The sequence below is a fragment of the Sapajus apella genome, unplaced genomic scaffold (assembly GCF_009761245.1).
Source record: "Sapajus apella isolate SASKATOON/1434 unplaced genomic scaffold, GSC_monkey_1.0 scaffold6, whole genome shotgun sequence".
Classification (NCBI taxonomy): Eukaryota; Metazoa; Chordata; class Mammalia; order Primates; family Cebidae; genus Sapajus; species Sapajus apella.
The window spans coordinates 413033-423084 of NW_022436946.1; the positions used below are offsets into that span (position 1 = coordinate 413033).

The 10052-nt window shown below is 49.8% G+C and overlaps 2 pseudogenes; both read right to left on the bottom strand.

The window, feature by feature from the left end:
• Nucleotides 1–7829: 7829 nt before the first annotated feature.
• LOC116548971 lies at nt 7830–8974 on the bottom strand (annotated as a pseudogene).
• Nucleotides 8975–9171: 197 nt separating this feature from the next.
• On the bottom strand, nt 9172–9852 carry LOC116549134 (annotated as a pseudogene).
• Between the last annotated feature and the right edge of the window lie 200 nt (nt 9853–10052).

Sequence of the window (10052 nt, forward strand, 5' to 3'; positions counted from 1 at the left end):
CCCCGTATGCTAATAACCTTCTATTGGGACACCTCGCGGCAGTTGAGGGCAGAAACAAATGCCTTACTTCGGCACCTGCAGGACTGTGGGTATAGAGTGCCTAAAAGGAAAGCTCAGGTTTGCCAAAAAGTAAATGCAATATCTGAGGCTCACCATCCAGAAGGGGGAACACAGCCCAGAAGCAGAGAGGAAGCAAGCCACTTGCAAAGTGACAGAACCTGAGACTAAAAGGCAGGTGAGACAGCTCCTGGGAACCGCGGGTTTTGTGAATTGTGGATTTCCAAACTTCGCAGTACTGGCCAAACCTTTATACAAAGTGTGACAAAGGTGGGAGGAGAGAAGACAAGCCACTCTTTGAATGGGGCAGAAGCTAAAAGCGAAACTTCTGTCAGCCCTGGCTTTGGGGCTAGCTGATTTAACACAGCCTTTTCATGCTGTCAGAAAAAAAAAAAAAAAAAGAGAGAGAGAGAAAGATGAAAAATGGCAATCAAAGATTCCAGCCTCAACTCCAGGAAGAATTTAAATATCAAAGCACCCCACACAGCGGTGACTCTAATGAATACCAAAAGACCTCATTGGCAAGCCTACCAAATACCAGGGCGTGCTATGTGCAGCGGTTGTACAAACCGTACATGAGACCACTCGTTTAGGTCAAGAGTCACTTGAAAAGATGTTGGGCCAGTACTTTTACATCTCACACTTATCAGCCTTGACCAAAACTGTGGCACAGCGATGCATTACATGTCGGCAACACAATGCAAGGCAGGGTCCAACTATTCCCCCTGGAATTCAAGCTTATGGAGCAGCTGTGTTTGAAGATGTCCAGGTAGACTTTACTGAAATGCCCAAGTGTGGAGGACATAAGTATTTGTTGGTCCTGGTGTGCACATACTCTGGGTGGCCTTCCCAACTAGGACTGAAAAGGCCCATGAAGTAACCCCTGCGCTGCTTCAAGATCTTATCCCTAGGTTTGGACTGCCACTGCACATCGGATCAGACAATGGACCAGCATTTGTGGCAGATTTAGTCCGGAAAACAGCAATGGTCTTGGGTATCACCTGGAAACTGCACACTGCCTACCGACCTCAGAGTTCTGGGAAAGTGGAAAGAACGAACTGGACCATCAAAAGCAGCTTAGGGAAAGTGTGTCAGGAAACAAGATTCAAGTGGGTACAGGCACTTCCCTTGGTGTTATTCAAAATTAGAGGCACCCCCTCTAGGAAAAACAGGATATTCCCCCATGAAGTCTTATACCATAGGCCCCCTCCCCTACTCTGGGCACTCCTAGGAACTCCTCGGGAGTGGGGAGAGATTGAGTTAGGACGCTAGTTACCAGCCCTAGGGAGAATCGCTTAGGATACTTCAACCTGAGTAAATAACAAATGTCCTGTAAGCCTTTTTCTCCCCAGTTCACCCTTTCTCACTAGTTAATCACTTGTGCATAAAGGACAGGAGTACAGCCCCTCTAAAGCCACAATGGAAAGGACCTCAGACCTGATCCTGACTAATCGCACAGCCATGAAGGTAGAGGGACTCCCAGCCTGAATCCACCACAGCCGTGTAAAAACCAGCAGCAGCTGAGACTTGGACCAAGGCAAAGACTGCAGAATCACCTTGAAAAGGACAACAAGCCCTGCTCCAGCCACATCCCGGAAGCTGGCTGGTCCATGCACAGCCGAAGCATGAGGCCAATTCATGGTGGGACTTGTTCTTCTTAATATTTGGTCTTGTACAGTAGGAACGTTAACTAATTTTAAAGAATGTCCTCAGTATGTACACCAGGTAGGGCATAAAAGTTACTGCCATTCCTTTGTCCTGCAATTCTTATAAATGTACAGGGGCACAGAAGGGAACCTGTTTATATAATGGTACTCAATACAAGGTGTGTAATCCATAAGATGGACAGGGAGCTGTGTCATAGGCATGATTAAGCCCTCTTTCTTCCTATTATCTGTTAAGACAGGTGGGCTGTTAATGTATTCAGTCTACTCCACTTGGGAGAAAAGAAACCTAAAAATAGGAGATTGGACAGATGATGAGTGGCCACCGGAGAGAACTATTGAGCATTGAGGGCCGGCCACATGGGCGGAGGATGGCCCATGGGGATACTGGACCCCTATTTACATGTTCAACAGGATCATCCGGTTGCAGGCTGTTTGGGGAATACTCACTAATAAAATGGGCAAAGCTGTGTCCCTTTTAGCCCAACAAGAAACTCAAATCAGGAATGCAATTTATCAGAACCAGCTGGCCCTAGATTGCTAGCAGCTGAAGGAGTCTGTGGAAAATTCAAACTAACCAACTGCTGCCAGCACATAACCAGCCAGGGTTATGCAGTTAAGAATATAACCAAACTGGCACACACGCCTGTGCAGGTGTGGCATAAATTGATCCTAAGTCCTTGTTTAAAGGTTGGTCCTCAGCCTTGGGAGGACTAAAAAAACCCTCCTCGTTACTGTAATAACAATAGTGGATGTTTGTTTACTATTCCTCTGCTTCCCTCCTTGTTCCTCTAAATGGCTAAGAAATCCTTCACTGCTCTAATAAGACCAGAAAAATGATAACATGAGTATATTATATAAATCATTAATCTGTTTCTTCAGAGGATCTGGAAAGAGAGAATAAGAGTGAGACCTCTCACTAATATTATAGAGTGGTGAGGGTCTCAAAGAGAGGGGTGAAGAGGGAGACCAGGCGTCTCCGATCAACTTCCCCTTTGACTATATCACACTGCATTTCAATACAAGAAAAGGCTGACCAACTGGCGCCTCCTGTTTCACCTTCCTGTAGGTGGCAGGCTGGGTCTTGGGGAAACTCTCTGGAAGGCACTATTTGTACTTAAAACAAGATCAAACCAGAAACTTTTTCACATGTGAGTCCTAAAACTATGAACCGAAACCTTTTCATATGTGATTCCTGAAGCTGTAAACCAAGACCCTTTTCATATGTGATTTCTAAAGCTATAAACCTAAGATCCTTCCACGTGTAGTATCTAAAGTATAAGCCTATATATAGGCAGAACCTTCCTTTGTTAGATGAGCTGAGCTTTGGGCAATTATGCTCAGGCTCCCAGCCAAATAAAACTCGTTTCCTCCTGTATTCGGTGTTGGAGAGATCCCTTTCCCATGGCCACTTCTGCTACAAGAGGACTCAAGTCTACCTCACTCCTGTGCGTTCCTTCCCTCTCTGCAGAGCCTCCCCTCATGGTTGAAAATGGTCTCGCCCTCTCAGTCCCTGCTGCCACAGCCTTCAGAGCCAACCTCTAGACGCAGCGCCACACTCCTAAGGTGTGAGCTAGAAGAGGACAGCCTGGACTTTCAGTGAGACAAGTGCAGAGGAGGCCACTCCACTTAGAACCTTCCTGTTAGGCCTGCATGAACTTGCGTTTCACTTAAGCACATTGGGCCTGAATTGTGGCACGTGAGCCCAGCTGTTAAACCAGGTGCCCTGGACTGCCCTCTGCCTGTCAGAGTCCTGTCTGTCCTGGACTTGGAGGCCAGCCTTAGGGAGGCCTTCTCAGCCCGTGTTCCACCAGGAGTGCAGAGCCAGGTGCTGAGAGGAGCAGGGACTGTAAGAGCAGAAGGAGGCAACTGTGCCAGTGTGGGCCTCGTGGCCAGTAGGCCAGGCAGTGCCTGAGATTGGAGTCCGCCTGGGGTCTTGTGCCGTTCCAGCTCGACTGACCCTGTGCTCCCTCCCATCCCACAGCTGTGGAGCCGATATTTCCCCAGCAGTCTCTAGTGGGGAAGAGTGGCTGGAACAAGGCCATTCTGAGTCGAATTTGGGAAGACCAGGACTCATGTTCCTGGCAGGACGGTCATTCCTCATGGCATCCCTGACTCAGTTCTAATCCCTCCGCTCCTGTTTCATTTTGGTTTGAACAACCTGTGCCTGCAGCTGTTTCTTCCACCTTTCTAGAGCTCAGAATCGGAGCTTCATTTTCAGACTTGAGCTCCTAATGTTTCCAAACAGGGCAGGGGATAGGAGAGCCATAATCTGTGAAAGCCGTGAACCGAACTCCTGCAGTCACTGGGGGCTCTTCCGTGGTGCACCATCCCATGAGGGCGGATCAGAGGGCGTGGTCAGGACTTCCTCCCTGGCTGCCCTCCCTCCCCAGGATGCCTTTCCTCACCACCTGCTCCAAAGTGCTTTAGGAGTTGCAGCTCCTCACCTGGGGGTAACCCCCCATATAGGTACCGAGGAAGGAGAGCTAAGCAGAATCCTGGCACAATTAAGACCTGGAGAATATCTCAGTTTATAGTGTTCCTACTCAGTTATTTTGCTTTATACAATCCTCTCTATATAATCATATATTAGTTCATAGAATGAGTGCCTAAAGAATATCTTACCACTCAGTTATTTCCATAATAACTATATCTTAGTTTATAATCAGAGGAATGCCTAGAGTAGACACAGTACAGAGCATGAATTAAGGAATAAGCAGCTTATAATTGGAGGAATGCCTAGAGCAGACACAGTGCAGAGCATGACTTAAGGGAAAACAGTTATACCAGGACAAGAATCCATGGCCCAGGTGGCAGCGTTCAGTATCATAAAGGTACCCGCTGCATGGCAGGCTTGGGGCAAGAGCCACTCCTCCTGATAAAGGAGTTGTAGGACCTTTCTCCAGTTCTTGTGGAAGGCTGCCCTCAGACCGGCAATCCACCTCGGTGACTGTGAACTTTATCAGCTCTCGTTACTGTGCTGCTCAAAAAGCATTCCCCTATAGAACTCACTGGAAGCTGCCAGCAGGTGGCATAGACTCTGACAGCTCTGTCACTGCTATGTGACTTAAAGCATCCTCCTATAAATCTTCTTAGTAGCTTGCCCATAGATAGAGGTATTGCACATTGCACCCTCTTGACTGCTCACGGCCCACCTCCAAGCCTCGGTGACATAGTGGGGGTGGACCCCTTACTTCACACAGCCCTTGCCTTGATGGGAATGGGCCCCATGCTGCGCACTGTCCACCTCCCAGCCTAGGTGACCTAATGTGGGTGGACCCCTTGTTTTATTGCTCACGACCCTATCACTATCCTTAAAGATGACTTCACTCACTGCCCTGCCCCCTAACCTATACACAATAAATCCTCACGCTTCTGGACATTCGGGGCCTTACCTGACTCCACTCACAGGTGGCATGGCCCCCCGAGCCCAGCTGCATTTTCCTTGTACTTCTGTGTCCTCTTTATTTCTCAGATCCTGCACCTCAGCACAGCATAAGGGACACCCCATGACCTGTGGGGCCATCAGCCCTACATCTGGCCACATGGCATCCATCACCGTGCTTGAGAAATGATGAGATGTTGGTGGATATTGTGTGCTATGAATCCAATTTTTCCAAATCTGGACTTCAGCCAAGCCACCTATGATGGAACCTTGCAAGTCAAGGTCACGAACAAACTTTTAATAACTACTGGATATAAACTAACGAGGTAGAACTGTCATATCCGAATGGAAGAGGTGGATGGTACTGTTATTTCCTTTTGCTGTCGGAGGGATGTTGACAATGGCAAGGGGGGATGATGGTGAGATCCCAGGTGTGGTGGCTTCTTGGTCCACTTGGCTTGAACACATGCAGGAGGAGGGTCTGTGGCCCCTTGGCCATGTTGGTGGCCTCCTTTCTCAAGCTTTAACTTGTGCCCTCCCTGACAACAGGGAGTCCTGGATTAATGTCACCTGTCATGCCTCTGTCTTCGGGGAAAATATTAAAAGTTTCAAATCTTAGCTGTGACTGCCGTTAGGCAGAGTGAGCCTGGAGTCTGTGGCCCCAAGGTGATGTCCAAAGGCTGCCTCAGAACCCTGGAGAGAGCAGGGCCCAGCCGGCAGCCCGCTCTGCCCTCCAGACTCTAGTTCACTGGCCTTATCACGGCCAGGCTAAGATAGGCAGTGCTAGGAGCTTTCCACCGGCCACGGCAGCTGCCTGGTATCGTGCGGGGCTGGCTTTTAGAAGTTTCACATGCTTGCAGCTAAGAGTGCAGAGCTCTCTGTGAAACACTAGCAGCTCTGAGGGCTTGGCTTTTGGTAAGGGACTTATTGTGTGAATTGCCACAAGCATCTTCAGCTCCTGGGTGGGTGATTGCGTTGGTTAGTTGGTTGGGTTGTTTTAAATTTAATTTTTCTTTTCCTGAAGTTTGTTAGAAACCAGACCTATGTCAGCAAAACCATGGCCCAGTTCAGCTGCCATCCGGTGGGGGTGTTTAATCAGTGGTGTTGGGATTCACAAAACATGTTTTGGAAATGAAAGGGAAGATGATGCACTTGCATTGTAAAATGGTTTACAATAAAGTTTGGTATCTTAAAAAAGGAAGGAAAGAAAATTCATATTCTTCCACCTAACATTCCTTTCTACTTCTTATCTTCACCACATGTCCTGATTTATTGTGCCCAGAAAACACTGGTCCCACCATGTCCTAAGTTACCATCTAAAGTGTAGTGAACACGTGAACAAGAAAGAGGGCCAGTCACTGCCTCTGATTTACTCACTTACAGGGTTCGTACAGCCTCAGCACCAAAAATGAGCTGTGCATGCTTCCCTCAGGAAATCAGACAAAATCCCTGCTCCAGTGCGGACAGCAGGTGAACATAATGAGCAAGTGCATTGCATCCGACGTAGGAAAGTGACAGGTGATTCAGGGGGCAGGGAAAAAAGTTGTGAAGAGGAAGAGTGGGAGGAGATCCCCCAGGTCCTCAGTAGCCTGAACTGAACAGGAAGGTTTCCAAAGAAGGTGATATGTGAGTCCTGGCTTAAAGGAGGTGAGCATCCTCGCAGGAGGCAGGAGGCAGGCCTGCGAATATGGCCCGGAGTGGTCCAGGATAATCCAGAAGTCGCTTCCGTAACATTTTCAAGACAACCCCAAAACAAAAGAAATACCCAAGAATGTATTAATTAATTAGGACCAAAAAATAAATATTTATGACCTAGTGATTTCATTGCTGTTTAAGAAAATACTTCACATAAATGGAAAAAGTAGTATGTTTATTTCTTTTTTTTTTTTTTTTTAGCTTAAAGGGCTGGGTGTCATTGATTGACAGCAGTTTTACACATTTGTTTCCTTCCCATGGTTGTTTCCTTCTCAGCGCAGGCACAGAGCTCTGGAGAAGGGCAGTCTCTGAACAGGGGAGCCAGGAACGCAGGTTGGACATGTCTCTGGACACATCTCTTCAGCAGCATCTGGGCAGGAACCTCTGGGAAGATGGAGGCCTGCCTTCTCAGTTCAGACACATGTGCCTCATCCAAAAATCTTCCAACAGCGACAGGATGGGGGCCACACGTGGACCCAGGCGGACACCTGTGCTCCCCAGTCCATCACACACTGCCCTGCCTGCGTGCTGCCAACTGCTGATTCCCAGGCCAGAGCTCCAGCAGGCCCCGAATTGGGACCTAAAGCCAGTTTGCATGGGCACTTGACAGTTTTTGGTAGGGAGGTGGATAAAAAGGTAGATGGATGTGAGAAGAATGAAAGGGTTTCATGTGATAGACTAATTAGAGATATGAAGAGATTCTACCTTTATCTTCTTCACTTTAAGCCCATCATGAAATCTCCAGTGATTTCTGGGAAGGGGGCAGAAGGAAGGCAGTGTTAAGACCCATCCGGTCTGTGGCCCAGTCGGCCCGTGGAGGAGCAGGCAGGGTGGGCCTCACTGGGCCTCTCTCTTGAGTTCCCCTGCACTCTTTTTACTTGAGTGTGTACCTTTCCTTTTACAATAAATCTCTGCCCTTTGTTTCCTACTTGTCCTTGAATTCATTTCCTCAGACGGTATTAAGGGCGCGACACCTGCTGGGGTCACTGTCTCATCAGCATTTGGGGACGTCCTCTTGCCCACTGGCATCAGATGAGGAATGCAAATGGCAGTGAGCCCAGGAAAAGGTGCTCAGTGCCCACAGCCCTCAGGGAAAGGAGCACGGCCTGTCCTGCCAGGCAGGTAGGTGATGTTACCAGAGCCTCCTCTGCAGCTTCCAGCTTGTGCAGCTCCATCAGGCCGTCCCCTGCAGTAGCCAGTGCACATCACAGCTGGCGATCAGAGTTGGCGATCAGCTCAGCTGCCTTGGAATCTTCCTCAGCAGAGATGATGGCCGCCTTTTTCTGCTGCTCAGCCTTTTCCACCACAGATCTGTCCCTCTCTGCTTCCTGCTGAGCCACGTCTTTTGCTTCTAACGCTTCTGGGAACTCCTTCCCGAAGTCAGATGTGTCAAGAACACGTTGTCTAGGATGAGCCCAAAGGTGGCTGCTCGCTCTGCGAGGTCCTCGCTCACCTGCCTGGAGACCAGCTCTCTCTGGGTGATTGATCAGTTCTCCAGCATCAAAGCCAGCCCCCACTGACCTGAGGCTCTCGGTCATGATGGACGGCAGCTCATGCTCATCATAGCCCTCTCCGATGCAAGGAAGCTGGCTAGTGACAGATTACTTGTTTTCATGGATTATTCAGTCAACCACAATGAGAGGTCAGAATCACCCTACAGATTTGAAACTTCTTCAAGATTTGACAAATGCACATTCTCATGCCAATTCTATTTTTAGGAAGCTGTGGCTGAAGAAAACATTATATTGTATAGCATTGCCCAAATTACTTACACAGAATTTTTAAAACTACATAATGTCATACAACCATGTGAAAAGTAAAAATAAAAAGCAGTAACTTTTTGGGCCAGGAGTGGTGGCTCATGCCTGTAATCTCAGAACTTTGGGAGGCCAATGCTGGAGGACCGCTTGAGGCTAGGAGTTGGAGATCAACTGTGGCAACATGGTGAGACCCTGTCTCTACAGAAAATTTAAAAATTGACCAAGAGCAGTAGCATATGCCTGCAGTCCCAGCTCCTCAGGAGGCTAAGGTGGGAGGATCACTTGTGCCTGGGAATTTGAGGTCGCAGTGAGTCCTGGTGGTGGTGCAGTGGCAATTTTTTTTTTTGAATAATACAAAACTGTGTTTAATACTAACAAAAATAGAACTGCGTGCTGCTCTCCCTGGCTTCCATGCGAGGACTGCAGGCCCTCTGAACTGTAGTCCAATATGGGAAAGGTTGGCAGCCTGGGATAGCAGATGCTGCAGGATCAAAACAAGGATGAGCCCAAAGGCAGCTGCTCATCTGTAAGGTCATCTCTTAGGCACTTAAGTGGAAGCAGGAAAAAAAAAAGGAGGAGGCCGGTCCGGTGAGATCTGCATCCACGAGGGTTAGAGGTGGGTTAGGGGCGTGGAGGCACCAGAAAGGGGAGGGTTGCATGGAGTGGGAGGGCCAGGGGGCAGGTAGGGGGAGTGGGGGGCAGCAGCTCCCCCTGGAGCCTACGGTCACTGAGGGAGGGAGCGCGGTGAGGGGTTCACCAGTTTGCAGTGGGAAGAGCCACGGCTGCCGGACAAGTAGGCTGCCGCGTAGTTGGGGGGTCTGTACCCTAAGCCTCTGCTCCGCTGGGTGGTCGCGTTTCCTGGCCCCCAGAGCGGGCCTTCGCCAGCCAGGCTGCCTCTTCTCTGTCCGCAGCGGGAAGGTCCGGCGCCCGCGCTCTTGGCCTTGCACCGAGGCCTGTGCTTGTGTCGGGGTCGTCGCGCAGGTGCGGGGCGCGGAGCCGCTTGGCCTCCTCCGCGAAGGGCCGCTTTTCGTCCTTGCCCAGCGGCTTCCACGCGCGCCCGGGCGCTTTAAGATCTCCGAGTTGTGCATCTTAGGGTTCTGCGGCGCCATGTGGCGGCGCCGAGCGGAGCTCCACACCGTGCACGCGTTTATCTCCAGGGGCTGCGCCCCAGGAGCCGCGAGCTCCCAGCTCCCTTCCCCTCCTGGGGTCCCGAGGACGACGAAGCAGCAGCCACGGGAGCCAGAGGCTCCAGGCTCCAGGCCTGGTCCTGTGAGGAGCCCTGTAACGCCATGGGTCGGGAGACGCCTTAATAGGGTGTCCTGAATGCCCTCCCCTCAACGTGCAGCGTCGATCCTGAAAAAGGTATATTTCATCCCTAAGCCCAGCGCTTCAGGTGGAGCCTTTGCTTCCAAACAGTTGCCTGTTACCCGGGCGCTTTAGCCTGGGCAACAGAGAGCCTGTCTTAAAGAACACAACAGCAGAAATAACAAC